Source organism: Peromyscus maniculatus, chromosome 8 (genome assembly GCF_049852395.1).
Source record: "Peromyscus maniculatus bairdii isolate BWxNUB_F1_BW_parent chromosome 8, HU_Pman_BW_mat_3.1, whole genome shotgun sequence".
In the NCBI taxonomy this organism is placed as follows: domain Eukaryota; kingdom Metazoa; phylum Chordata; class Mammalia; order Rodentia; family Cricetidae; genus Peromyscus; species Peromyscus maniculatus.
The window spans coordinates 28,542,214-28,569,459 of record NC_134859.1 but is presented as its reverse complement, the minus strand read 5'-3'; the positions used below and the strand labels follow the sequence as shown (position 1 = coordinate 28,569,459).

Genomic DNA, 27,246 nt, shown 5'->3' with positions numbered 1-27,246 from the left:
TCTATGCGGACCTGCTGGGTAAAGCCACGAGGAACCTGAAAACGGGCTCCCACACCAGGCCCACTGGCCAGTGAATCTAGCCTACTTGGAAGATTCCATGCCAAATAAATAGGGATTGCACATGAGGAAGAAGCACCTGGGATTTTTCTGGCCCAGACACGTGTGCTCTTGTATACCTGAACACACAACTAAATCTACACATGCACAGACACACACACCAAATGAAATTATAACACCCTATTAACAGAGATGTAGACACATAGTTGGTAGTACATAAGTGCTTTTCCTATTTAGTTGGGAAAGCAATACATCTTGCATTATTTTAATACCAAAACAAGCTTAAGTCTCTTTTATGGAACTAATCTGAGACTTGAGAAGAAGACAGCAGAAAAATAAAGCAAGTTTGGTGGTTGCTATTGTGTGTGTGTGTGTGTGTGTGTGTGTGTGTGTGTGTGTGTGTGTGTTGATTTTGTTGTTTACTTTGGATTTGACAGAGTTTCCTGAAAATTTCCCAACATGCCATTTGTGGGAGAATTGAGAGAATATTCTGATCACCACCCGTATACGCATTGTCTAGACTCAATTGTCAATGTCATTTGTATGTAACTTCTCTCTGTGTGTGTGCCACTGATCCATTTAAGGGTAGGCTGCAGACACCAACACCAACACCCTTAAGTACTCTAAGCCTGCCACTACTACTTTCTTCAAAATTACTGATTGCCATTGGCTCAACTAAGCAAAGGAAAGGTACTGCTGGGCATCGGTGGCATAGGCCTTTAATCCCAGCACTAGGGAGACAGAGGCAGGCAGATCTCTGTGAGTTCAAGGCCAGCCTGGGCTACAGAGTGAGTTCCAGGTGAGGCTCCAAAGCTACACAGAGAAATTCTGTCTCAAAAATAAATAGGTAGATAGATAGATAGATAGATAGATAGATGAAAAGGAAAGGTACTTCTAATTCTACTATCCAGCCAATAGATTGCCCCAATTACCACCAAAATGTCAGCACTTTTTCCAGTGAGGGTCCCATCAAGTTGAACGCACTACTTTGGTTCTTCCAAACGACAAGCCAGATTTACTTTTTCCTTCTTAACAAAGCTATTGACTTACTGTGCTGGAGATCAAAAGCATAGCCTTGTACATGCTAAGCAGATAGTCTGCCACTGAGCCGAATTCCTACTCCTCTTCTCCCAGACTGACTTTTAATCAACCTGAACATTTGTGACTATCTTAAATTTCTAATGGCAGCAGAAAAAAAAAAATTTTATTGTTGCTTTCAAACCTCAGCTTAGCTGGTGTATCCCTATTTACCCGGCTATTTTCTCTGTGTTTGTTCTGATTCCATCTGCAGTAGGGGGTGGTATGAACTTGTGTGCCATTTTCCAAGTACGATAAGATTAACCAGATAGGATGGAGACCAATGGTCCTGGTCACGTGTTAGATGCTTCCCTGCTCATGTCCTTCTTTCTCTTATTCCAATACCACCTTGAACTAGACTAGCTGTGTGGCCTGCTGGCCGATTGCCATGGACAGAAGAATTGAGATAATATTTATCTTCGTTCTTAATGAACAATTCAAGGATCATGACCCATGAGGCTAATCAGAATGGAGGTAATAAACACTAGGGCTTTTGATTGATTGAACTGTCGGGAAGGAAAACTTCCTATTGAACTTGAGAAAGGAAGCCTGGACAGATGTTCCTCTTCTTACAGTGGGGTTTATATACTGATAAACTCTGAATAGAAAATGTTGTAGTTCAAAGTCTGTTGAATACACTTGACCTGCCAATCACCCTAGCTTAGCAACACAGTGCACTGCAGTGTTGGTTGTTCAAGCTAGAGAGGGTGGGGCTGAGTGGCTGCCCAGCTACAGGAAAGCATCATATGACATACTACTAGCTCAAGGAAAAATAAAAGTAAAAAACTAGCCGGTCATGGTGGGACACAACTTTAATCCCAGCACTCTAGGGGTAGACGTAGATGCAGGAGCATCTCTGTGAGTTTGAGGGCAGTCTAGTCTACATAGTGAATTCCAGGACAGGCAGGGATACATAGAGAGACCATGTCCCAAACAAAGTTAAAAACTAGAGCCATGGTTTCTATCCATAATTGCTACCACACGCTTGTAAAGTAAAATTTTAAAGAGCTAGCCATGGTGATGCATGCATGCAAGCCCTTTACCTAGAAGGTAAAGGTGGGCGGATTAGGAGTTCAAAATCGTACTCAGCTATAAGGCAAATTCGAATTCAGGCTGAACTACATGAAACCCTGCCTCAAATAAAAGTACCCCGACAGGGAACTGGAGATATGGCTTGGTGGTACAGAGCACATATGACTCTTGTAGAAGACTCCAGTTCGGTTCCTAGGACCCACTTCAGACAGCTCACAACCTTCTTCATGGAAATTCAACACCTCTGGCCTCTGAGATTACCTGCACGCATGAGCACATACCCACAAAGATGCTCAGGCATGCATGTGCACACACATGTACACATTAAAATAAATGAGTAAAAATCTTAAAAGTACTGCAGCAACAAAGCAACCACACACATGAAACCATTGTAACTCAGAGACTGCCTCTAATACTGAGACATAAAAACAACCAAGACCAAGTCCGAGGGTATGAGACCCAGCTAAGCCTGTCTAACAACATGCCTATACCCGACTCTCCTACTGAATTTGCCAATCAAGTACCCTGTATGCTTATGCCAATCAAGGTGGTACTCTCTGTTATATGCAGCTTAGAGTCCTGAGCTGTTTGACCTTCCAATTTGACACCCACTCTTGAATATGATGTGTGTTAAGACAAAGGAGCAACACCATACCACATAGGAAAGAGTAATAGCTTCAGGTGTCTGGTGGCCTGTACAAAAAAAGGTAAATAGACTGGCAGAGGGACCCAGCAGTAAGAAACTGGAGGTAAAATCTGGGTGACATGTGGCGATTTGTGACAGATGAATCCTCCCACGTCACAGCTACTAGTGTTAAGAATCATCAGACAATCCACAGAGAGCCACCCACTTCTTGCCACGGTTGATTAGTTATTAAAAAAAAAAAGACACCCATTGAGCTGTCAAGAACAGTTCCAATTCTATGAAACATCTACTGTGTATTACGTGTTCTGCAGTGTTCTACAGTGCAGAGGCAGCTGAGGGGCTGGCCCCTCTGAGTCAATGCATGGAAACTGTTTGACGAAACAATGAGAGATTCAGTGACTTTATGGGCTCTCTTTTACCAACGAGGTGACTTTAAGCTGTGTATCTACATATCCTTTTCAATCAATTGCTGTTAAAAAAAAAAAAAAAAAGATGATGTTAACCAAGAAAGAGCCAAGGTTAGCTACCTGCTGGATTTGAAGAACTTGAAGGCCACTGATTCCACTAACATCTACCCACCCATGGAATCTGATACATAAACTCATATGCATATGGAGAGATATGAAGATGGAGAGAGAGCAGAAACCAGCTGGGGTCTTCACAGACAGAAATAACTTTTGCTTTTTATATCCCCTTTCAAGACAGGGTCTTACTGTTTAGCCCTGCTTGGTCTAGAAACCAATAGAGATTGGTTTTGGAATAGAGATTGAGGCATTTAATTAACATTTTGATTTATGCAGTATATTCTAATCACCAAACCAAGACTGAGGTTTACATCTTAAAGTCTGTCTAGTCTGGCTATATTGGACCCTTTCCATTTCCTTTGCCTTGTCCCAATAATTCAATAACCCCAATCCAGTGTCTAGTAGTTATGCATGGGAGTCTAGGGCCCTGTAGCTAAGTTTTGTAATATTCATCTGCTATCAGAGGCTGACTGCTGGGTAACAAAATAGGTTCCCAGGGCAATCCATCCATCAGGAGGACCAGGGTTGATGCTCGAATACTGTCTTCTATATTACCTTTGCATCTGTGTGGCCAATATACCTGAGGATGGCTTAAAGGAAAGCCTTACTTATTTTGGTTCATCATCTCAAAGGTGTTGATGCATCAGAGGTGGGGAGGTATAGTAGAACACAGTGATGTCATTCACTGTGAGCCAGGAAACACAGAGGGGGAAAAAAAGGCATACAACAAGAGGCCAAGGAAAGTTATAGCCACTAAATACATGTCCCTTCCCAATGCCCACCTCGTACCTTGTGTCATCTTGAAATAATGCTGTCATAATGATGAATCTATCAAGGGATTAACCAGCTCATTACAGCAGTGTCCTCAAGACTTAGATGTCTGTAAGGTGCCCTCACGGACACGCCCAGAGGTGTACTTTATTAATCTCTTAGACAGTTCTTAAATGAGCTACCACACCGTCTCTGAAATAATGCTAAGCTTTCCTCAGGCCCTGCTATAACCTTCTAGATGTTGTCATAGTTTACGTGCAATCCAACACACCATTTGATGCCTTCTAAGAAGCAGGTTATCATGTGGTCTCCCTAACCCACTTCTCTGATAATGACAGGCAGGCTGCTGGGTGGGGCCCAGCAGCTGGGGATATTGATTAGGCTGCCAGGCTGCCTAACGGTTGGCAAAGGCTCCGGCCTCAGTCCCGATAATAGTGCTTTTCTTCTTGGGTATAGTAAGTGAATAGAATCATGTGACATACAGCCTGGGTGACATCTCATGAGAGCTGCATTTCTGGAGTTCCAATTTGCAGGCGACTCCACCAGTGGAGAGTCTTCTCCCCGCCCAAGCAGCTGTCTGCTGCCTTCATAACCCTGTGGGTGGAGCTTGTGACTCTCGGAACTGTCCGACCTTCCTGACCCTTGTGAATTTCATGAGCTTCTTCAGCTTCCCTCTTCCTTCCCTCAACAGTTGTTCACTATGATAAGTTCACTCACATCTCAGAGACCGGAAAGGCGAAGGGAAAATAAATAAAGCAGTTATTAAAGAAATCAATGAAGAACAGTGGCAATGGTAAGTGCCTGATAAGGCCTTCAGAACAGGAGGGCATTTTTTTTCCTTTTATTTTATTTTACAATACCATTCAGTTCTACATATCAGCCACGGGTTCCCCTGTTCTCCCTCCTCCCACCCCCTCCCCTTATTCCCAGCCTATCCCCCATTCCCACCTCCTCCAGGGCAAAGCCTCCCCCGAGGACTGCGATCAACCTTGTAGACTCAGTCCAGGCAGGTCCAGTCCCCTCCTCCCAGGCCAAGCCAAGCAACCCTGCAACTCATGCAATGAGCACAGGACTCAGTCCCACTGCCTAGTTGACTCCCAAACAGATCAAGCCAATCAACTGTCCAGGAGGGCATTTTTATTTGGGCGGAATGGGCAGTGAGCTTTGAGCAATGACTAGTTATGAAGTACTTTGTAGCAGGGTAATGGAGACTTCTAGGGAAGGCATCAGGAAAGAAGCAAAATGGCTCCTGTTTTGCCCCCTGACACAGACTGAAGAGAAAAGAGAAGAACTGACTGAGCAAGAAGGAACTTGAAGACTTCTTGCTCAGAGACATATAGAATGAGCAATTGAATCCATTGCTGAGGAAGGATGTCAGAGTGTAGAATGTCAAGCTGGACAGAAGGCTCAATAGTTAAGAGCACTTGCTGCACAATTGTGAGGACCAGAGTTCAGATCCCAGCACCCATGTACAAGCCAAGTGTCTCATAAACGCCTACAACAGCTCAGAGACATTCATTGCCGTCTTTGGGGCTCCACACGCACCTGCATACATATGTGTACAGATATTCACTCAGACACAAACACATGAAATAAATATTTTTAGATAATTAACTCCATGCAAGACTTCTCTGAACACTGAAACGATCAAGAAGTTGCTGCAAGAAGGAAGTTGTAGTGAAGTAGACACCACAAGCAGGTTGCTAATGAGTGAGGGTGTATCTGTAAAGGTGAAAGAAGAGTTGGGGTACATGAGGCCCTGCCTTCCATTCCCAGAGACTGGGAATGAACTTAAGCACTCCAAGCTCCTCGCTGCTTGTGAGGGTCTATGGCTACAGCTTGGGAACTGCTGCAGTGCTTGGCATTTTGGGGACCCTGTTTCTGAGCTTTAGCCAATGAGTACTCTGTCCCTGACGCATCAGGACCGAGTACAGCTGCCAGAAATCTCCCTTCCATCTTGACTATCTTAGCAGCTGCCGTGGTCCCTAAGAGGTATCTGAGATGGTATGGAACAGTCAAGGCACAGCCGGCTGGACAAAGCCAACATCTTTCTCCCTGGGCTCACGGAGGGGTCCAGCCAAGTATCAGACACAGGAAAGGGGGTGGTGTGTGCGTTGGGGCGGGGGTTCATTAGAGGCTCACTGGGCCATCCAGGCTGTTGCTCTCTGTGAACACCATGTCTGATGCTGTCTGAGAGCACAGGATCCACAGTCCAGGCGGTGTGTGTGTGTGTGTGTGTGTGTGTGTGTGTGTGTGTGTGTGTGTGATGGTAGACGGTAGAGTCAGAGAATGGCTCTATACATTGGGAAGGAAACATAATGAAAGCTTGATGTGTTTTTAAGATCAGCTAATGGGTAAAAGGGAGATTTGGGACTAGAACCATAAATTTAAGCACGATGGGAGAAGTCACAAGGATGGAGAATGGTGGTTTTGCCCTGCACCCTATGTTGTTGGATGGGATTTTTCCTGTAGTCAGCAGAAGGACCTAAGGCCACTCTTTGCTGCTGCACTTGCTCTTTCGTGGGAGTCTTAAGGGGTGATGGAGCACCGTAATCTCATTTCACTGCTCCACCCCATGTCTGCAGCACATTAACTCCAATCTGAGAAAGACCAGACATGCAGCCATAAGACAACTGACCAATTCCTCGTAACTTCCTGGCTGGGTTGCCAAGGCTGCTGCCAACCAGTGAGGAGCTGCAGAGGACTTAGGGATAGAGAGAGACTTCACATTGAACGTTCCCAGCTTTGTGTCAGCCCCAGAGCAAGAATTTGGAAACAAGATAAAAAATTAGGAGAAAACTTTTCTTATAAAATCAAAGTAGGCACTCAGGGGTTCTCGTAGGTGACCTCGGGGTGAGTCCCATATGCACAGATTAGACTATACTCATGGGAAAAATCTAACAGATGGGGAGAATAATTAGTGCACTAAGGCAGGGGAAGGGTGGGGTAATTTCCAGAATGGCAGGAATTTTCCAAAACATGGAGTTTACTGCCCCTTTCTGTCATATGGGATTTCCGATGTGGTATGTATGATATCACATGCATAATGGGATCAAAGGTATGATGTTAGAAATATGGAAATGCTGTTGCAAGCAGTGGATGGCCTTTGGCATCCTCTTGGTGGGTCATATGGTCTGCAGAGTATTCTGATGAGGTCTCGTGTTTTCACTGAGCACTCACATGACATCTTGCTGTCCAGTGCTGCTTTGCTGTTGCATACCTTAGCCACCATACAAACTGCTGCCTTCTTTAGGCCCATAGGTTGGTTGGTGCTGTTCTTAGTCTTTGTTGGAGAAGCTTCTTTTTTCTGTACGTGGTGTTAACACAGACACCCATACCTGGTCAAAGTGCAGAGAGTAAGTGACTGTGGAGTGCTCAGGCCTAAGCTAGACGCTGTATCACCCCACCCCTGAGTCAGCTCATGTTGCGGGCCACAGGAATATATCATAAGAACTCAGCTGGTTATGGCAAAGTCACTACCTGGAAGGATCATGGAATTCCTCCAGAGGAAGCCAAATCCCAAGGAGTTTTTGGTGTTACTTGGCTTGTTATATATCAGCTGTCTTCTGTTATGAAAATCATGTGCGCCTTCATAGTTTTCCCAATTGACTTTCCCCTAAGAAAGGCTAACAGTGTGGACTGATCACTCTCTGGACATACACATTCCAGGTATTTGGAGAACAGCCTCAGGAAAGGCTTTCTCTGGAATCAGATATCTCCCTTGGCCACTTTCAAGGACTACAGGAAACACCACCCAGGTGGGCGCCCATTGTTAGTCCCAGGTGGACTAACAATGATAACAACCCACAAGCGAGTCTCCTGACTTAAGGTAATTCCACAAGGGGACACCGCCTAGGTCAGGTAGACATTAAGTAATAGCTTTACACAATTTAGCTCAGACCCCTCCTTTCTTACAGCCTTACTAACTTTATAGACCTCTAACTACTTACCTAACCACTTCTAGGAATTTTTAGATAACCTTCTGTGCTAACAGCTATGCTCAGCCAGAACTCCCAGTTCAAGTCTCCCTGTAATTATCATTATTGGTAGCATCTGGCCAGGTCCATCACCGGATGGAGGAAAGTAACTTATCAGAGATACCTCTGTACTCTCTAAGAACAGACTTAAGCATCCAGGTTACCTGTTTGAGAAGGCCTGGTGGATGTGTCAATTAAGCCTATTCTTATCACCCCTCCATTTGACCCTGGAAGCCTGGCTTTGCACTGCTAAGGAAATACTGCTTGTAAGTATATATATATACCAGAACTCCCAGGGCAGGAGAGGACGGAGAAGAGAAAAGAGAATGGAAGAACTAAATGGGTAAGGACTTGAGAGGAACGAGCTGAGATGGGAAAGAACTAGATTGAAGAGCTAAAAGAGAGGACTAGAGGAACGAGATGGAAGATGAGGAAGAGCCAGATGGGGAAGAACAAGATGAGGAAGAGCCAGATGAGAGAGAAGGAGATGGGAGAGAAGCTGATGGGGGAAAGAACTAGATAGATGAGAACCTAGAAGGGACAGAACTAGATGAAGGAATTAAGATAGAACCTAGAGGGGACAGTAGATAAATATAGAGAGAAATCAGGCAAGAAAGGAGCTAGATATGAGAACAGAACTGAAGCTGTGTATAAAGGATGTTATGCCAGAAGAATTAAAGCGAATGGACCAAAGAACTCTGCGTGCGTAGACTGATTTACCGACCCTAAAGAATAGATCCTCAGCTGGTTGATAGAGCCTTCCGCGGACCCTGGGAGGGGACTATCGAGGGGCTGGACCCCCATAGTCCTCGATAAGCTCAGAAGACACAGTGGAAAGAATGTGAGATCCAAAGGTTGGAGAGAAGTTCTGTGACACAGTGTCTTCTGAACACAATAAAGCCATTGCATTCTGTACTCATGAATTCACAGCAGCTATCATTGCCTGTAAAACCAAACAAAACACATCTTTACATGATTGGCCCCATTACCATTTCAATATACAGGGGGTGGGGTGGGGGTGGGGCTCACGAGGCTCCACCTCTCACTGAGGGTTCCTGGGAAAAACAAAAGATATCAAAGTAAGAGGAGGATAGTTGGGAAGAAAAAGGGTTTCAGTGGGGCCAGGGGGTGCAAATTTCTCTAATTCAGTATATACACATATGAAAAGTCAAAGACTAAAATAAAAATAGATAAATAAATCTTTCCCCAGACAGGAGGGTTTGGAACATTTACCAGTACATCAGTACTTCCAGCTCTTTTTGAAATTTCAACATATGAATACTATTTAAAGAAACACTGCACGGAGCTTGGTATGATGGGGTAGAACATTCACAAGACTGTTAAAATTAACATGAGCAGAGAGGGACAGTGAGAAGCCCTGGAAGAAAGTATCTGTAAGACTTGGTAGTGCTTCAAAAATGGTGGCAATAGGCATGGAGCAGCAGACTGTGTTTTCTCCCTGGAAAGAAGAGTCAGTTTACAGCACACCTCTAATGATCCCAGAGAACATTTCAATCTGAGTCCCTGTCACATGGATTTCAGATGTCCCAGCTTCAGCTGTCAAGGACTTCAAGTGCCTTCAGAATTTTTTCCATATTAGTGTAGCTCAGATTTCTGAATTCTGTCACTATTTACGGGTGAAGCTACATGAATGAAATAATCATTGAATCTATCTCGATGAAACAAGAGCTCGGGGGAGATTTGCAGAGACCTGATTTAGACCTCAGAAATGTCTTCTGTCCTGTGAATGTTGCAGGACATTGGTCTCAATGTGGAGACCAATGCAGCATTAAAAGACATGTAGAAAGTTCACAGGAGGGCACCAGAAAAGACATGGAAAGAGACACTAAGGGCACGCTCCAAATATATCTTCATGCAACTGAGTGTTTTGTGAAATTTAAAGCTTATGTCCCACCCAACACAGCTCTGTCATCAGCTCCTACGGTTGGGACAAATACAGATGTTCTCTGGCTTAAGAGAACTGGTCTTCACAATGGTGCAACATGACACGCATTCAACAGAAATGGCGTTTTGGTTTTTGAACTTTAGTTCTTTCCTGGGCTAGGGATATATGTTGAGGTCCTCACTTGTGACACTGGGCAGTGACAGTGAGCTGCGATTTCCAACTAATGGCAGCATTTTCTGAGGTTCTGTGGCTAACACCGGATGTTCAGTAGGTTACATGTGTTAAACACATTTTGGACATACTGTTTTTAATTTCAGTAGCGCTTACAGGATGTTAATTCTACCATAAGTCAGAGACCAATTATGTTTTCTGAAATCACAGGGTACAAACGTGAGAAAGACCACTTTGAACACAATAATTGGGTGTGAAAGTCATCCACAGAATATATAGAGTGCAGTGTGGCCAATGCAGGACTTCTAGACTCAGCTTTGGGTAAGGAGAGGTTGTGTTTCAGCTGAATCTTTTTTTTTTTTTTTTTTTTTTTTTTTTTTTTTTTTTTAATAGTTCCTTTTTATTGTGACATTCTTATTTTTTTTTTTTTGTGTGTGATATATATTTTTTATTTTACAATACCATTCAGTTCTACATATCAGCCATGGGTTCCCCTATTCTCCCCCCTCCCACGTCCTCCCCTTACCCCCAGCCCACCCTCCATTCCCACCTCCTCCAGGACAAGTCCTCCCCCGAGGACTGTGATCAACTTGGTAGACTCAGTCCAGGGAGGTCCAGTCCCTTCTTCCCAGACTAAGCCAAGTGTCCCTGCATAAGTTCCTGGTTTCAAACAGCCAACTCATGGAATGAGCACAGGACTTGGTCCCACTGCCTAGATGCCTCCCAAACTGATCAAGCCAATCAACTGTCTCACCTATTCAGAGGGCCTGATCCAGCTGGGAGCCCCTCAGCCTTTGGTTCATAGTTCATGTGTTTCCATTCATTTGGCTATTTTTTTTTCAATAATTGAGTAAAACTGAAATTTATTATATGCCACAGTCGTCCTAGGGACCTCCATGCTATATATATAGCCTCTATGGTTCTATGGGTTGTGGTCTGATTGTTCATTTTATATCTAGAATCCACCAATGAGTGAGTACATACCATAACTGTCTTTCTGGGTTTGGGTTACCTCACTCAGGATGATTTTTTCTAGTTCCATCCATTTGCCTGCAAATTTCATGCTTTCATTGTTTTTCTCTGCTGAGTAGTACTCCATTGTGTATATGTACCACATTTTTTTCACCCATTCTTCCGTTGATGGGCATCTAGGTTGTTTCCAGGTTCTGGCTATTACAAATAGTGCTGCTATGAACATAGCTGAGCATGTATCTTTATGGTATGTATCAGCATTCTTTGGGTATATGCCCAAGAGTGGGATGGCTGGGTCTTGAGGTAGTTCGATTCCTAATTTTCTGAGAAACCGCCATACTGATTTCCACAGTGGTTGTACAAGTTTACATTCCCACCAACAGTGGAGGAGTGTTCCCTTTGCTCCACATCCTCTCCAACATTCGTTGTCATTGGTGTTTTTGATCTTAGCCATTCTAACAGGTGTAAGATGGTATCTCAGAGTCGTTTTGATTTGCATTTCTCTGATGATTAAGGATGTTGAGCATTTCTTTAAATGTCTTTCAGCCATTTGTAGTTCTTGTTTTGTGAATTCTCTGTTTAGCTCTTTAGCCCATTTTTTAATTGGACTGTTCAGTGCTTTGATGTCTAGTTTCTTGAGTTCTTTATATATTGTGGAGATCAATCCTCTGTCAGATGTGGGGTTGGTGAAGATCTTTTCCCAATCTGTTGGCTGTCTTTTTGTCTTATTGACTGTGTCTTTTGCCCTGCAAAAGCTTCTCAGTTTTGAGAGGTCCCATTTATTAATGGTTGTGCTCAGGGTCTGTGCTGTCGGTGTTTTATTTAGGAAATGGTCTCCAGTGCCAATGCGTTCAAGAGTGCTTCCTATCTTCTTTTCTATTAAGTTTAGTGTAACTGGATTTATGTTTAGGTCTTTGATCCACTTGGACTTGAGTTTTGTGCATGGTGACAGATATGGATCTATTTGTAATCTTTTACATATTGACACCCAGTTATGCCAGCACCATTTGTTGAAGATACTTTCTTTGTTCCATTGTATAGTTTTGGCTCCTTTGTCAAAAACCAGGTGTTCATATGTGCATGGATTAATGTCAGGGTCTTCAATTCGATTCCATTGGTCCGTATGTCGGTTTTTATACCAGTACCAAGCTGTTTTTATTACTATAGCTCTATAGTAGAGTTTGAGGTCCGGGATGGTGATGCCTCCAAGGGTTGCTTTATCGTATAGGATTCTTTTAGCTATCCTGGCTCTTTTGTTTTTCCATATAAAGTTGAGTATTTTTCTTTCCAAGTCTGTGAAGAATTGTGTTGGGATTTTGATGGGGATTGCATTGAATCTGTAGATTGCTTTTGGTAAGATTGCCATTTTTACTATGTTAATCCTACCTATCCATGAGCATGGGAGATCCTTCCATTTTCTGATATCTTCTTCAATTTCTTTCTTTAGAGATTTAAAGTTCTTATCAAAAAGGTCTTTCACTTGTTTAGTTAGTGTTATCCCAAGGTATTTTATATTATTTGTGGCTATTGTAAAGGGTGATGTTTCTCTGACTTCTTTCTCAGCCCTTTTATCATTTGTGTATAGGAGGGCTACTGATTTTTTTGAGTTGATCTTGTATCCTGCCACTTTACTGAAGGAGTTTATCAGCTGTAGAAGTTCCCTGGTAGAGTTTTTGGGGTCACTTATGTATACTATCATATCATCTGCAAATAGTGAAAGTTTGACTTCTTCCTTGCCAATTTGTATCCCTTTGATCTCCTTTTGTTGTCTTATTGCTCTAGCTAGAACTTCTAGTACTATATTGAATAAATATGGGGAGAGTGGACAGCCTTGTCTTGTTCCTGAATTTAGTGGTATCGCTTTGAGTTTCTCTCCATTTAATTTGATGTTTGCTGTTGGCTTGCTATAAATTGCTTTTATTATGTTTAGAAATGTTCCTTGTATTCCTATTCTTTCTAAGACCTTTATCATGAAGGGGTGTTGGATTTTGTCAAAGGCTTTTTCAGCATCTAGGGAGATGATCATGTGGTTTTTTTCTTTCAGTTTGTTTATATGGTGTATTACATTGACTGATTTCCGTATGTTGAACCATCCTTGCATCCCTGGGATGAATCCTACTTGGTCGTGATGGATGATTGTTTTGATGTATTCTTGGATTCGGTTTGCCAATATTTTGTTGAGTATTTTTGCATCAATGTTCATGAGGGAGATTGGTCTGTAGTTCTCTTTCTTTGTTGCATCTTTGTGTGGTTTGGGTATCAGGGTAATTGTAGCCTCATAAAAAGAGTTTGGTAGTGTTCCTTCTGTTTCTATTGTGTGGAACACTTTGAAGAGGATTGGTATTAGTTCTTCTTTGAAAGTCTGGTAGAATTCTGCACTGAAACCATCTGGTCCTGGGCTTTTTTTAGTTGGGAGACTTTTGATGACTGTTTCTATTTCTTTAGGGGTTATTGGTCTATTTAAATGGTTTATCTGGTCTTGATTTAATTTTGGTATTTGGTATTTATCCAGAAAATTGTCCATTTCTTCCTGGTTTTCCATTTTTGTGGAGTACAGGTTTTTGAAGTATGATCTGATGATTCTCTGGATTTCCTCATTGTCTGTTGTTATGTCTCCCTTTTCATTTCTGATTTTGTGAATTTGGGTGTTCTCTCTTTGCCTTTTGGTTAATTTGGCTAGTGGTTTGTCTATCTTGTTGATTTTTTCAAAGAACCAACTCTTTGTTTCATTGATTTTTTGTATTGTCCTCTTGTTTTCTATTTCGTTGATTTCAGCCCTCAATTTGATTATTTCCTGGCGTCTATTTCTCCTGGGTGAGTTTGTTTCTTTTTGTTCTAGAGCTTTCAGTTGTGCTGTTAATTCATTGGTATGGGATTGCTCCATCTTCTTTATGTGTGCATTTAGAGCTATGAATTTTCCTCTTAGCACTGCTTTCATAGTGTCCCATAAGTTTGGGTATGTTGTACTTTCATTTTCATTGAATTCTAGGAACTCTTTAATTTCTGTCTTTATTTCTTCCTTGACCCATTGATGTTTCAGGTGGGTATTATTCAGTTTCCATGAGTTTGTGGGTTTTCTATAATTTTTGTTGTTATTGAGTTCTAACTTTAAGGCATGGTGGTCTGATAAAATACAGGAGGTTATTCCAATTTTTTTGTATCTGTTGAGATTTGTTTTGTGTCCAAGCATGTGGTCAATTTTTGAGAAGGTTCCATGGGGTGCTGAGAAGAAGGTATATTCTTTTGTGTTAGGATGGAATATTCTGTAGATATCTGTTAGGTCCATTTGAGTCATAACATCTGTTAGGTCCTTTATTTCTTTGTTAAGTTTCAGTCTGGTAGATCTATCTTTTGGTGAGAGTGGTGTGTTAAAATCTCCCACTACTAATGTGTGGGGTTTGATGTGCGTTTTAAACTTTAGTAGTGTTTCTTTTATGAATGTGGGTGCTTTTGTATTTGGAGCATAAATGTTTAGAATCGAGACTTCATCTTGGTGGATTTTTCCTGTGATGAATATGTAATGTCCATCCTGGTCTCTTTTGATTGATTTTAGTTTGAAGTCTATTTTATTAGATATTAGGATAGCTACACCAGCTTGTTTCTTAGGTCCATTTGCTTGGAAAACCTTTTCCCAGCCCTTTACTCGAAGGTAGTGTCTGTCTTTGGAGTTAAGGTGTGTTTCTTGTATGCAGCATATGGATGGGTCCTGTTTTCTAATCCATTCTGTTAGCCTGTGTCTTTTTATAGGTGAGTTGAGACCATTGATATTGATGGATATTAATGACCAGTGATTGTTAATTCCTGTTATTTTTTTGGTTGTGTTGTGTTGTCCTTCTGTGGTGTATGTTGGTGTAGGATTATCTATTGCTTGATTTTTCATGGATGTGTTTAGCTTCTTTGGGTTGGATTTTCCCTTCTAGTGCTTTCTGTAGGGCTGGGTTTGTGGACAGGTATTGATTAAATCTGGTTTTATCCTGGAATACTTTGTTTACTCCGCCTATGGTGATTAAGAGTTTTGCTGGGTATAATAGTCTGGGTTGGCATCCATGGTCTCTTAGTGTCTGCATGAGGTTTGTCCATGATCTTCTATCTTTCATAGTCTCTATTGAGTAGTCTGGTGTTATTCTGATGGGTTTGCCTTTATATGTTACTTGGTCCTTTTCCTTTGCAGCTCTTAATATTTTTTCTTTATTCTGTGTGTTTAGTGTTTTGATTATTATGTGGCGAGGGGACTTTTTTTTTGGATCCAGCCTATTCGGTGTTCTGTAAGCTTCTTGTATCTTCATAGGTATTTCTTTCTTTAGGTTAGGAAAGTTTTCTTCTATGATTTTGTTGAATATATTTTCTGTGCCTTTGAGTTGGTATTCTTCTCCTTCTTCTATCCCTATTATTCTTAGGTTTGGTCTTTTCATGGTGTCCCAAATTTCCTGGACGTTTTGTGTTAGGACTTTTTTGTCTTTATTGTTTTCTTTGACTGACGAATCTATTTTCTCTATCGTGTCTTCAGTGTCAGAGATTCTCTGTTCCATCTCTTGCAATCGGTTGGTTATGCTTGTTTCTGTAGTTCCTGTTCGTTTAGTCAGGATTTCTATTTCCAGCATTCCCTCAGCATGTGTTTTCTTTATTGTCTCAAATTCATTTTTCAGATCTTGGAATGTTTCTTTCATCTGTTTAATTGCTTTTTCTTGGCTTTCTTTGATTTCTTCCCATTTTTTGTTCGTTTTTTCTTCCATTTCTTTAAGGGAGTTTTTTATTTCCTCTTTAATGGAGTTTTTCATTTCCTCTTTAAGGGAAGTTTTTATTTCCTCTTTAAGGGAGTTTTTTATTTCCTCTTTAAGGAAAGTTTTTATTTCCTCTTTAAGGTAGTTTTTCAATTCCTCTTTAAGGAAAGTTTTTATTTCCTCATTGAGGGAATGTTTTATTTCTTCTTTAAGGGCCTCTATCATCTTCTTAATGTCATTTTTAGGGTTGATTTCTTCTGTTTCTTCTGTCATGGTATGTTTAGGTCTTGCAGGTGTAGAATCACGAGGTTCTGATGTTGCCATATAGGTCTTTATGTTGTTGCCTGTATTTTTGCACTGGCGTCTACTCATCTTTTCCTCTGTGAGGTGCAGGTGGTGTCTGTGTCTGAGAGTGCCTCTCTTGTTCTAATTTTTAGTCTTGGTTTAGTAGTGGTTCTTGGTTAAATTGGTGCTATTGGGCTATTTCTTCAGGGTCAGCTGATTTCGATCAGTGAATTATATACTTATGATTCTGGTGATCTGGTTTGGTGTCTGGGTAGCGCCTTCTTCTGTGTTCTCAGGTCACTTTTTGTTCATTTGTCAACTCCTCAGCTGATCTTGTTTCTTCAGACTTTAAACTTTAGGCATCTGAATCCTCTCCCAGATGGGTTTCAGCTGAGCAGGGTAGTCTCACCAACACCTCCAAGTTGTTGGGTTTCACAGGATCAGCAGCTGGGCCCTGGGTTGTCCTCAGATGGAGTGTTCAGATTCGTTCTGATTCTGACCCACGGAGATAGCTTCTTCCCCAGATGTTGGGGTTAGGGGCGTCCCTGTTCCAAGCTGCGTCTGCTTGTCTCCGTCCCTGGTCTGTTTACCTCTGCGGTCCGCCGCCGGGCCTGTATGTCCCTATCAGCTGCCGCTGGGTCTGTCTGCCTCTGGGGGCCGCCACCGGGCCTGAATGGCCGCTGCCGCCGGGCACGTCTACCTCAGCGGGCTGCCGCTGGGCCTGTCTACCTCCACAGGCCGCTGCCACAGGCCTACCTGCGTCTGCTTGTCTCCACCGCTGGGCCTGTCTACCTCTGTGGACCGCCGCTGGGCCTGAATGTCTCTGCCGGCTGCCGCTGGGCCTGAATGTCCCTGTCGGCTGCCGCCGCTGGGCCCGTCTACCTCCACGGGTCCCCGCCGCAGGCCTACCTGCGTCTGCTTGTCTCTGCCGCCGGGCCTGTCTACCTCTGTGGGCCGCCGCTGGGCCTGAATGTCTCTGCCGGCTGCCGCCGGGTCTGAATATCCCTGTCGGCTGCCGCCGCTGGGCCCGTCTACCTCCGCGGGCCGCCGCCGCAGGCCTACCTGCGTCTGCTTGTCTCTGCCGCCGGGCCTGTCTACCTCTGTGGGCCGCCGCTGGGTCCGTCTACCTCTGTGGGCCGCCGCTGGGCCTGAATGTCTCTGCCGGCTGCCGCCGGGTCTGAATATCCCTGTCGGCTGCCGCCGCTGGGCCCGTCTACCTCCACGGGCCCCCGCCGCAGGCCTACCTGAGTCTGCTTGTCTCTGCCGCCGGGCCTGTCTACCTCTGTGGGCCGCCGCTGGGCCTGAATGTCTCTGCCAGCTGCCGCCGGGCCTGAATGTCCCTGTCGGCCGCTGCCGCCGGGCCCGTTTACCTCAGCGGGCCGCCTCTGGGCCCGTCTACTTCTGTGGGCCGCCGCTGGGCCTGAATGTCTCTGCCGGCTGCCGCCGGGTCTGAATATCCCTGTCGGCTGCGGCCGCTGGGCCCGTCTACCTCCACGGGTCCCCGCCGCAGGCCTACCTGAGTCTGCTTGTCTCTGCCGCCGGGCCTGTCTACCTCTGTGGGCCGCCGCTGGGCCTGAATGTCTCTGCCGGCTGCCGCCGGGCCTGAATGTCCCTGTTGGCCGCTGCCACCGGGCCCGTTTACCTCAGCGGGCCGCCGCTGGGTCCGTCTACCTCTGTGGGCCGCCGCTGGGCCTGAATGTCTCTGCCGGCTGCCGCCGGGTCTGAATATCCCTGTCGGCTGCCGCCGCTGGGCCCGTCTACCTCCACGGGCCCCCGCCGCAGGCCTACCTGAGTCTGCTTGTCTCTGCCGCCGGGCCTGTCTACCTCTGTGGGCCGCCGCTGGGCCTGAATGTCTCTGCCAGCTGCCGCCGGGCCTGAATGTCCCTGTCGGCCGCTGCCGCCGGGCCCGTTTACCTCAGCGGGCCGCCTCTGGGCCCGTCTACTTCTGTGGGCCGCCGCTGGGCCTGAATGTCTCTGCCGGCTGCCCTCAGCTGAATCTTGAGGTAAACCAAATAAAATGGGTGAATGGGGTAGGAAAAACTCAAGGTACAAAGGAAAAGCATTAGACTAGACAAGACACAGCAGTCAGAAACCACAGCCATTTGGCTTTAGACTCTTCCCTGAATGGGCATAAGGGATGAGTTTGGAGGTATGCATATTTTTTTCAATGACATATGAAAGAAGTAGGCAGCAGAAGAGGAATGCCTTGGTACAAGCAAATGAAGGATGAATTATCTATAGAGTATATAAAAACAATAAAAAAAAGTCTATACATGGACAGATATACCACAAATAAACTTTTCTCAAAGGTTTTAAATGTGAAAGTAGTGGAGATAAGATTCATAGGCCCTGTTTTAGGGTTATGATTGCTGTGATGAAACATCATAACCAAAGCAACTTGGGGAGGAAAGAGTTTATTTGTCTTACATTTCCACATCACTGTTCATCACTGAAGGAGGTCAGAACAGGAACTCAAACAGGGCAGGAACCTGAAGGCAGGAAGCTGATGAGAGGCCACGGAGGGTTGCTGCTTACTGGCTTGCTCCTGATGGCACACTCAGCCTGCTTTCTTACAGAACCCAGGACCACTGGCCCAGGCCTAGGCCCTCCCACATCAACCACAAATTAAGAAAATGCCCTACAGGCTTGTCTGCAGCCACATCTTATGGAGGTACTTTCTCAATTGAGGTTCACATTTCTCAAATGACTCTAGCTTGTGTCAAATTGACATAAAACTAGCCAGCACAGGTCATGATAAGGCTCATGCATTTGAACACTTGGTATTCAGTTGGTGACTGTTTGGGGAGGTTATGAGACCTTTACGGGATGCAGATTTGCTTGAGGAAGTACATTGCTGGGGAGAGAGTTTGGGGGTTTATATCTTTGTTTCTGTTTGAAAATGAAAATGTGATCTCTCGGGTTCCTTCTCCTGCTGCTGTGCCATTCCCACCACAATGAACTCAGTTCACTCTGGAACAATGTGCTGGCTAGTTTTATGCCAACTTGACACAAGTTAAAGTCATCTGAGAGGAGGAAACCTCAACTGAGAAAAGGCCTCCATAAGATCAGGTGGTAGGCAGGCCTGTAAGGTATTCTTTTAGTGATTCTCCAGACAGGGCCCAGATCATTGTGAATGGGGCTACCCATGGGCTGGTGGTCCTGAGTGCTATGTGAAAGCAGGCTAAACAAGCCAGGAGGAGCAAGCCAATAAGCAGCACCACTCCATGGACTCTGCATAAACTTCCTGCCTCCCAGTTCCTGCCCAGTTTGAGTTCCTACCTTGGCTTTAATGGACTGTGACTCTGGATATGTAAGCCAAACAATCCTTTTGCTCCCCAAGTTGCTTTTGGTCATGGTGTTTCATCACAGCAATAGTAATCCTAACTAGGACAAACTGTAAGCTAAAATAAGTCCTTTCTTTCTTAAGCTGACTTTGGTCAGATTATTTTTCACAGCAACAGAAAACTAACTAATATAGACATTGACTATGGCAATATTTAAATGAGAGAACTCTTCCCTGTACCCCTAACCCCTGTTCTAGATAGGTGAAGAGCAAATCCACTCAACATAGTCGGCAGTGAGCATTTTTCTCAATCATCTGATCAGCTTCAAGAGACAGAAATAGTACAGGAGAAAGAATAGATTTCAAGGCTTGTAGATTTGGAGGCAAGGTAGGTTTTTATTGGGTTCACAGGAACAACCAGGCAACATTTATTATTGGAATTATAGATTCATTAGCATAGAAAAGGGGGTTCATTCCTTGGAAGTAGAAGAGATAACTTGGGAAAGTAGATAGTGGGCCAAAGATGGGATGCTGAATTTCTAGTCAGAGTGTTCAAAAATCTTTGTTTTAATGTCTATGTGTGTGGTGTGCATGCATTTATCTATGTAAATGTGTTGGCTCACATATGTGTGCTAATGTGCATGCACATGTGTACATATCAACATGGAGGCCAGAGGCGGATGACTGGTGTCTTCCTTGATTGTGCTCCACTTTCTATTCTAAGGCAGGGTCTCTCACTCGAATCCACTGCTTGTTGACTCCAGCTACTCTAGCTAGCCAGCGTGTCCAGGGATCCCTGTGTCTGCTTCTGCCATGCTGGGATCGCAGTGTGCACACTGGATGTTGAGGATCTACACTCCAGTCTTCAGGCTTACACAGCAGGTGTGGAGCCATCTCCCCAACCCGTCCACTGCCAAATCGCTTTAAAAGAACCTCATAGGGCTCAGAAATACTCTTCTAGTGCCTCTTCTCTCACCCACAGTCCTCTCATAGCCCACATTGCTTTGGAGCCTGCTAGTCACAACGGCCTCCTCAAAAGTTTTTCCTTTACAATATTCACTGCTATTTTGATTTCTAAATTCTTTCATCCTTTTATTCCAATTCTTTTTAAAAAATCAAGTTGGTTTTCCTTTCTTCCTTTACTGCTCGCTCTCCCTCCCTCTCTGTCCCTCCCTCCCTCCCTCCCTCCCTCCCTCCCTCCCTCCCTCCCTCTCTCTCTCTCTCTCTCTCTCCCTCTCCCTCTCCCTCTCCCTCTCTCCTTGGTATTGGGAAACCAAGCAGACAGCCTTTCTGAGGGGATAAAGAAGAGTGGAAAATAAGAAGAGGTTCCTTTTAAATATGGAGAACTAGACAGGTGGCTCAGAGCTGAGTTCATTCCCAGCACCTGGGTTGGAAGATCGTAGCCGCACGGTAACCCTGGCTCTAAGGGATCCGATGGCCCCTTCTGGCCTTCACAAGCACACCTGTGGCATGTACTCAGACATGTATACACATAAAAATAAGTTTAAGGTAAAATAAATCTTCAAGAAAATATGGATGAACAAAAAACAGTAAAATGTAAATTACCAGAAATTCTATTATTGTATATTGATTTATTTTCAGATAGTTCCTATGCATTTATAGCACACATAAATGTGAATTGCAAAATATCCTTAGGGGCTGAAGAGATGGTTCAGCAGTTAAGAGCATGATATAGTAGTCTGGCAATGGTCTTGAGTGCTCATGCCCACCCCACCCCCCATATACACATACACACATATACATATGTTATTTTATAAAAATAACAAAACACATATTGGTGATATGCATTCTTTCATAGTTTCTTTCTTTCTTTTTCTTTTTGGTTTTTGGAGACAGGGTTTCTCTGTGTAGCCCTGGCTGTCCTGGGGCTCGCTCTGCAAACCAAGCTGGCCTCAAATTCATAGCTCAGCTTGCCTCTGCCTCCGAAGTACCGAGACTAAAGGCATGCACCACTATTACCTGGCACATAGTTTCTTTTAAATAATTTTATATTGTTGCCAAGTCTCCAGAATGGAATCTTTTAGAAATGGAAGCAAGTAGTATTGACAGAGGAAAATAGCATCAGTGAGTGGTTTCTGAGTATTGCCCATAGGCACCTTAGTAGAATCCAGGAACTGCTGGGTGTAGAGCTGGCCAGGGGATGGGTCAAGGGTCAGACTTGCTGACTCTGAAGCACTGTGGAACACGACATTTATCTGATCAGTAGCTATATATGTGGATCTGGAGTTTAGAAAAGACACAAAGCTCTGAGTCATCATCACCATGTGGAAGCCGAGACTCCTGGGGATGGATGAAATCACCCAGTAACATGAGCTGTAAAGAACACCAAGTATAAATTCCTAGGATCTCCATTACTTAAAGGGAGTCAGAGGGCATGAGCTCACTTGTGTGACATAATTAGGCCTGTGACTCAGGACGATGGCTCTGGCAGCAATGTTATGAAATACCCAGAACTGGAACCAAAGAGGAGACATATCCCATGTGCCCCCAGAGAAAAGAGAGAGCCTCAGTAACTCTGAAGCAGCTGTATGTCCATTTCTTTCCTCATGTTCCCCCCATCCCCCTTATTCCCTGTGTAGTGACAGTAAGTAGACAAGTTTGGGCCCCATCCTCTCTCAGTCTTGAGAGTGCTGTTTGTCCTCTTTAGGATGTATCTCGGCCCAAAGATCCTCACATTAGACTCTCCAGCTTCCAGAGTTGTGAGGCAGATAGGCCTGTGTTTGTCAAGCGCCCAGTCTGTGGTATTATCAAACAATCAGTAGTAGGAATGACTGCACCGCTCAGTGAGGTCGAGGATGCACAACGCATGCACCAAGCAATTTCATCCCTAAAAAACTTGTCTTCACTCAGGTTCTGCCCCAGATACTGGTAAGAAACCCATTATGCCAGAGCCCATAACCGTTCAAAAGAGGCCCAGAAAGTGACACAGATGACATTTCTATTATTGTTCAAGTAGATTCTAAAATCACGACCTCTCTGTACCACAGAACTTTTAACTCCGTGAAAAAGAACACAGCTTCACAGACAAACAGATGGGTCCCAGATCGTGAAGGAAAGCCGCAGAAAGCCCACCCCTGACATGATGTCACTGTAGTTTTTTCTTTTTTAAGACAAAACCAAACTATATGCAGTTTGGAACTATGACACATGTGGTGGGAGCCAGAGAAAACAAGGGCTGACTTAACGCCACGTTAGGGATAATGGCTACCTCTGGGGAAAGACAGGCATGTGATTACAAACCATAACGAGTCTTTGAAGGGAAGAGCCGGGCTTCCCTGGAGGTCATAATTAAGGACTTGTCTTGAGGTATCCTGAGTAGAGGGTACTCCGTCTGATGTGTGAAGCATGAGAGAATGGACTAGGACCATGCTTCTTGAACTTTAAATACCACTAAGTGTTTGGACACAATGGGATGCTCCGTCATCCTGGGGCATCTGGTTATCTCCCAAATCCAAGACTGGACGTTGAAGTTCCTGCCTTCCTGGAAGGAAAGAAAGAAAAATGTAGTGTTTTTACAAACTTCATCCAGATATAATCAGATTTCAGTGTGTGTGTGTGTGTGTGTGTGTGTGTGTGTGTGTGTGTGTACAAAGTTGTGCACCCATTGAGGCCATTGAAGACACCAGGTGCCTTGGCCTATCGTCCCCTGCTTTATTCTCCTGAGGCAGGGTTTCTCACTGCCCCCGGGGCCGCCTAGTTTTCAGTTGGGCTCAGTCAGGCAGCACTGGTTTCCAGTGTTGTTCCAGACATGAGAGTCCACACACAGCAGGCACTTTTAACCACTAAGCCACCCCCACCCCAATTTCAGTTATTTTTTTTAAGAAAGGCAGCCTAAGATCAAATGATACTAAATACAAAAATAGCTGGTTATTAACAATAATCTGAAAATATTCTATTCTGTACCATGGGGTTAAATGACAGATTTTTTTTTTTAGATTTAACTTTTTTGAGAATTTCATACATGCGCACTTATTTACATAATTTCCACCACTCCCTCTTGCCTCTCCAATTCCTTCAATACCTCATTCACTTCCTCTCAAATTAATGGTCTCTTCTTTAATTATTACTGTTCCATGTACATACATAAATGTACATATAACCTGCTGAGTCCATTTAGTGTTGCTTGTATGTATATGTGTTCGAGGGCTGAGCACTCAGGATTGGATAATTTACTAGAAAGCTTGTCCCTGGAGAGGATTAATGCCCTCCTCAGAAGCCCATTGTTTTCCTGTAGTTTACAAGACAGGTTTTTGGGAGAAATCTGAACGTTCAGAACCAGTTGAGCTGAGAATGACAGAAAAGGAGAGATCTGGTCATTGGAAAATACAAGGGAAATACAAGTACAAGAAGCTGCAACTGAAATCATCCTAAAATCAACAAATGGGGCAACTGCATGGAGCCATAGGAGGTGGCTTGGGCAAGAGCCTGCCTGTCTTCAGGTAAACACAACTCTGCATTCACAAGAAGGTAAAGGAAAGGAAGAGAATGAACAGGGGAGCTTAAAACGTCCAGGGAGTTTGAGATTAGGCTGCTGTTCTTGGCTAACAGATCTGTAAATGGGAGCTCACTCACTTAGCAGACAGGGATGATTGCCCCGCAGACTAATAAAATGGAGGTTTTGTTGAAGTGAAATACATGAAGCACAAATTCACCCTTTTCTTTTAAAAAGTATTTAAAAGGATACCTTTAAGTATGTTCACAGTGTCATACAACAATTGCTACTCTGGTTTCAGGCCATTTTTGTCAACTCAAAAGAAATGTATTCTTGGAGAGCCCAAGTTACTGACATTCTGTTCAGGGCACTGGGCTTCTTCCTCTAGGCTCCTTCAAAGTGATAAAGCCATCAGGCTTCCTAAGCTAAGAAAAGACAGCCTGGTTTCCTGTTCCCCCAATTCTGCCTTCCCAGGGTCCTTCTCCCCAGGCCCTTCCTCTTTATTTCTCAAGCATTGGAGGGCTTTGAAAGGCATGCCTGTGAGTGATGAGACATAACTGAAGTGGGACCTCAAGGGGCTTGGTGGTCACAGTTAGCTCTCAGACAACTGAACCCTGCTGGGACTTCTTAGTGTGGCCTATGACATTGAGAGACAGGCTGGTTCCGGCTTTTTCATGAATAATGTTGACTTCTAGAAGAGGCTGGGAGTGGACTGCTGCCGAGGCTATTCCCTCCAGGGGTACATGCAGATCATTGAGAGCCCAGCTGCCAATCTGGTCTTGGGGAAAGCCCTGGGGGGTGAGGATCAGGAGCATGGTACTAAGGACCAAACCTTTGGGTAAGATTCCAAGAAGAGGCCCAGGATAGACCTTGAGGAAAGAGCAGCCTCCCCAACTCAACACCTGGAAACTGAGTTTCCTGAGAATCCACCATCACCACCACCGCTAGTACTAGCACCAGAACCACCAGCACCAGAACCACCTACACCAGAACCACCACCACCACCAGAAGCCCCACCACCAACACCATCACCACTATCAGCCCCCTCCCAGCACCATCAGCACTACTACCAGCACCACTAACAGAAGCAATACCATTGTTCATCACCACTATCAACAGCACCAGCATTACCACCAGCACCACTATCACCACCACCATTAGTACCAGCATCAGAACCAGAACTACCAACACCAGGAACCATCAGCACCAGAACTACTACCACCACCACCAGCCCCACCATCAGACCCCACCACAAGCACCACCAACACCACCAGCAGCAGCACTACCATCACCACCACCACCAAGCAGTACCAGCACCATCATTTTCAGAAAATGTAGTTGCCTTCTTCATACTCCATGGTTTATTAATGGAGAAAGGTGCATGTGTGATGTTGGCAAAGGAGTTTAAGAAGAAGTGAAAAGCAGAATGCTGTGGGATATCCTGTATGCTGGGAATATATGTTGCTATGATTGATTGATAAATAAAACAATGATTGGCCAGAAGCCAGGCAGGAAGTATAGGCGGGACAAGCAGAGAGGAGAATTCTGGGAACAGGAAGGCTGAATCAGGAGACGCTGCCAGCTGCCGCCATGACAGGCAACATGTAAAGATACTGGTAAGCCACAAGCCATGTGGCAACTTATAGATTGGTAGAAATGGGTTAATTTAAGATATAAGAACAGATAGCAAGAAGCCTGTCATGGCCATACAGTTTCTAAGTTATATAAGTCTCTGTGTGTTTACTTGCGGGACACGAGTGAGAGAGATTTGTCCTGACTGTGAGCCAGGCAGGATCAGGAAAACTTCAGCTACAGCAGAAAGCTATGTACCTGGCTTTGGCCATTTTCTTGTCTGTCCTCCCATCTGACCCCACCCCACCCCCCAACTTCCACCACTTGAATCCTGTCTGGGGTGGATGGGGTTTAGTTGCAGCTCTACCCAGAGCAGTGGGACATGGGAAGAAAGGTACTTTTCTCCTAATTTACATATCAATATGTACAAGTGTTTGTACTTTTTGAACTGTAAACACCCTATTCTTTTGGTCTTGGGATGTTGGGTGAACCTCCTCAAATTCTTAAGCAGACTTGAAATTCTTTTAGCATTGGACCCTGGGGAAGAAAAAATAATGACAAAAAAACTCCAAACTGTAAAAAGCTGCTTCCCATTTCTGCCTTGAGTAATGATGAGTACTCATCTCTAGGTACTTGTCACACACAATGGTGAGGCCGGAACCCACTCACAGTGGGCATTAAGGGAGAAGGCTCCACAGTGAGAACTGCTCTTTTACTCACATATGTTGCAGGTTAAACACAGGTCGAGGTTAAAAGGAAGATTGCGGGTTAAAATGGCAGAGTCAGAAGTACTAAAAAAACAAACAACCAAAAAAAAAAAAAAGAAGAAGAAGAAGAAGAATGGGTAAGAGGCTATATCTCGCATGAGGGGGCCACTTCAGTCTGCTGTGGACATCGCTCTGTATAAATAAAGTGTTGATTGGCCAGTAGCCAGGCAGGAAGCATAGGTGGGACAAGCAGAGAAGAGAATTCTGGGAAGTGGAAGACTGAGTCAGGAGACGCTGCCAGCTGCCGCCATGACAAGCAACATGTAAAGATACCGGTAAGCCACAAGCCATGTGGCAACTTATAGATTAATAGAAATGGGTTAATTTAAGATATAAGAACAGATAGCAAGAAGCCTGTCACGGCCATACAGTTTGTAAGCAATATAAGTCTCTGTGTGTTTACTCGGTTGGGTCTGAGCAGCTGCGGGACTGGTGGGTGAGAGAGATTTGTCCTGACCGTGGGCCAGGCAGGTTTGGAGAAAACTTCAGCTACACCAGTCAGATAGGAGGAGGAACAATGCCCGGGGTCAATGATAACAGGATAGTGTCCCCACACCTAGAAGTCCTAGACTCTAGGACCTAGAGAAACATATGTAAGGCACTACTGACCTTTCACATATCCTTGCTTCTAAGGAAACTAATTGTAAGACTTAATTGTAAGGAAGGAAGGCTCCTCAAGCCAAGCTTCTACTTAGGAGCCCACTCAGACCACTCTATAGGCAAGAAACTAAATACTAGGTAACCAACAAAGTCAACAGCTATGTCTTGGTGGCCGTGACAAATACCTCTGTCAGATAAAGCTACAAGTTGATTGTGTAAGTGTGAGAACACACAACAATTGATACACACACTAACTAATGGCAGCTAACAGTTCAGGCCAAGACTAACAAAGCCAGAGTGAGAGATGGGAGACAGGGAATTCCATGCTCCCAACTTGGCGGGCAGCATATGAGCAGTGCATGACCATCTCTCTGATTGGGTCAGGGGAACAGACACAAAGTGTGTGGGGCCTTCATTGACTCCAACCACCAC

General features: G+C 44.3%; 1 protein-coding gene across 2 annotated transcripts in view; it reads left to right on the top strand.

Moving 5' to 3' along the window:
* LOC143274554 (uncharacterized) overlaps nucleotides 1-27,246 on the top strand; it is a 52,098-nt gene that overhangs the window by 5,251 nt on the left and 19,601 nt on the right. The window contains exon 3 of one of the 2 annotated variants that reach the window (XR_013053233.1): nucleotides 4,799-4,900. The exons of the other annotated variant lie outside the window; for it this stretch is intronic. The gene's annotated coding sequence lies outside the window, so the exon portion shown is untranslated. The remainder of the gene's footprint in view (nucleotides 1-4,798; nucleotides 4,901-27,246) is intronic. 2 annotated transcript variants of the gene reach the window in all.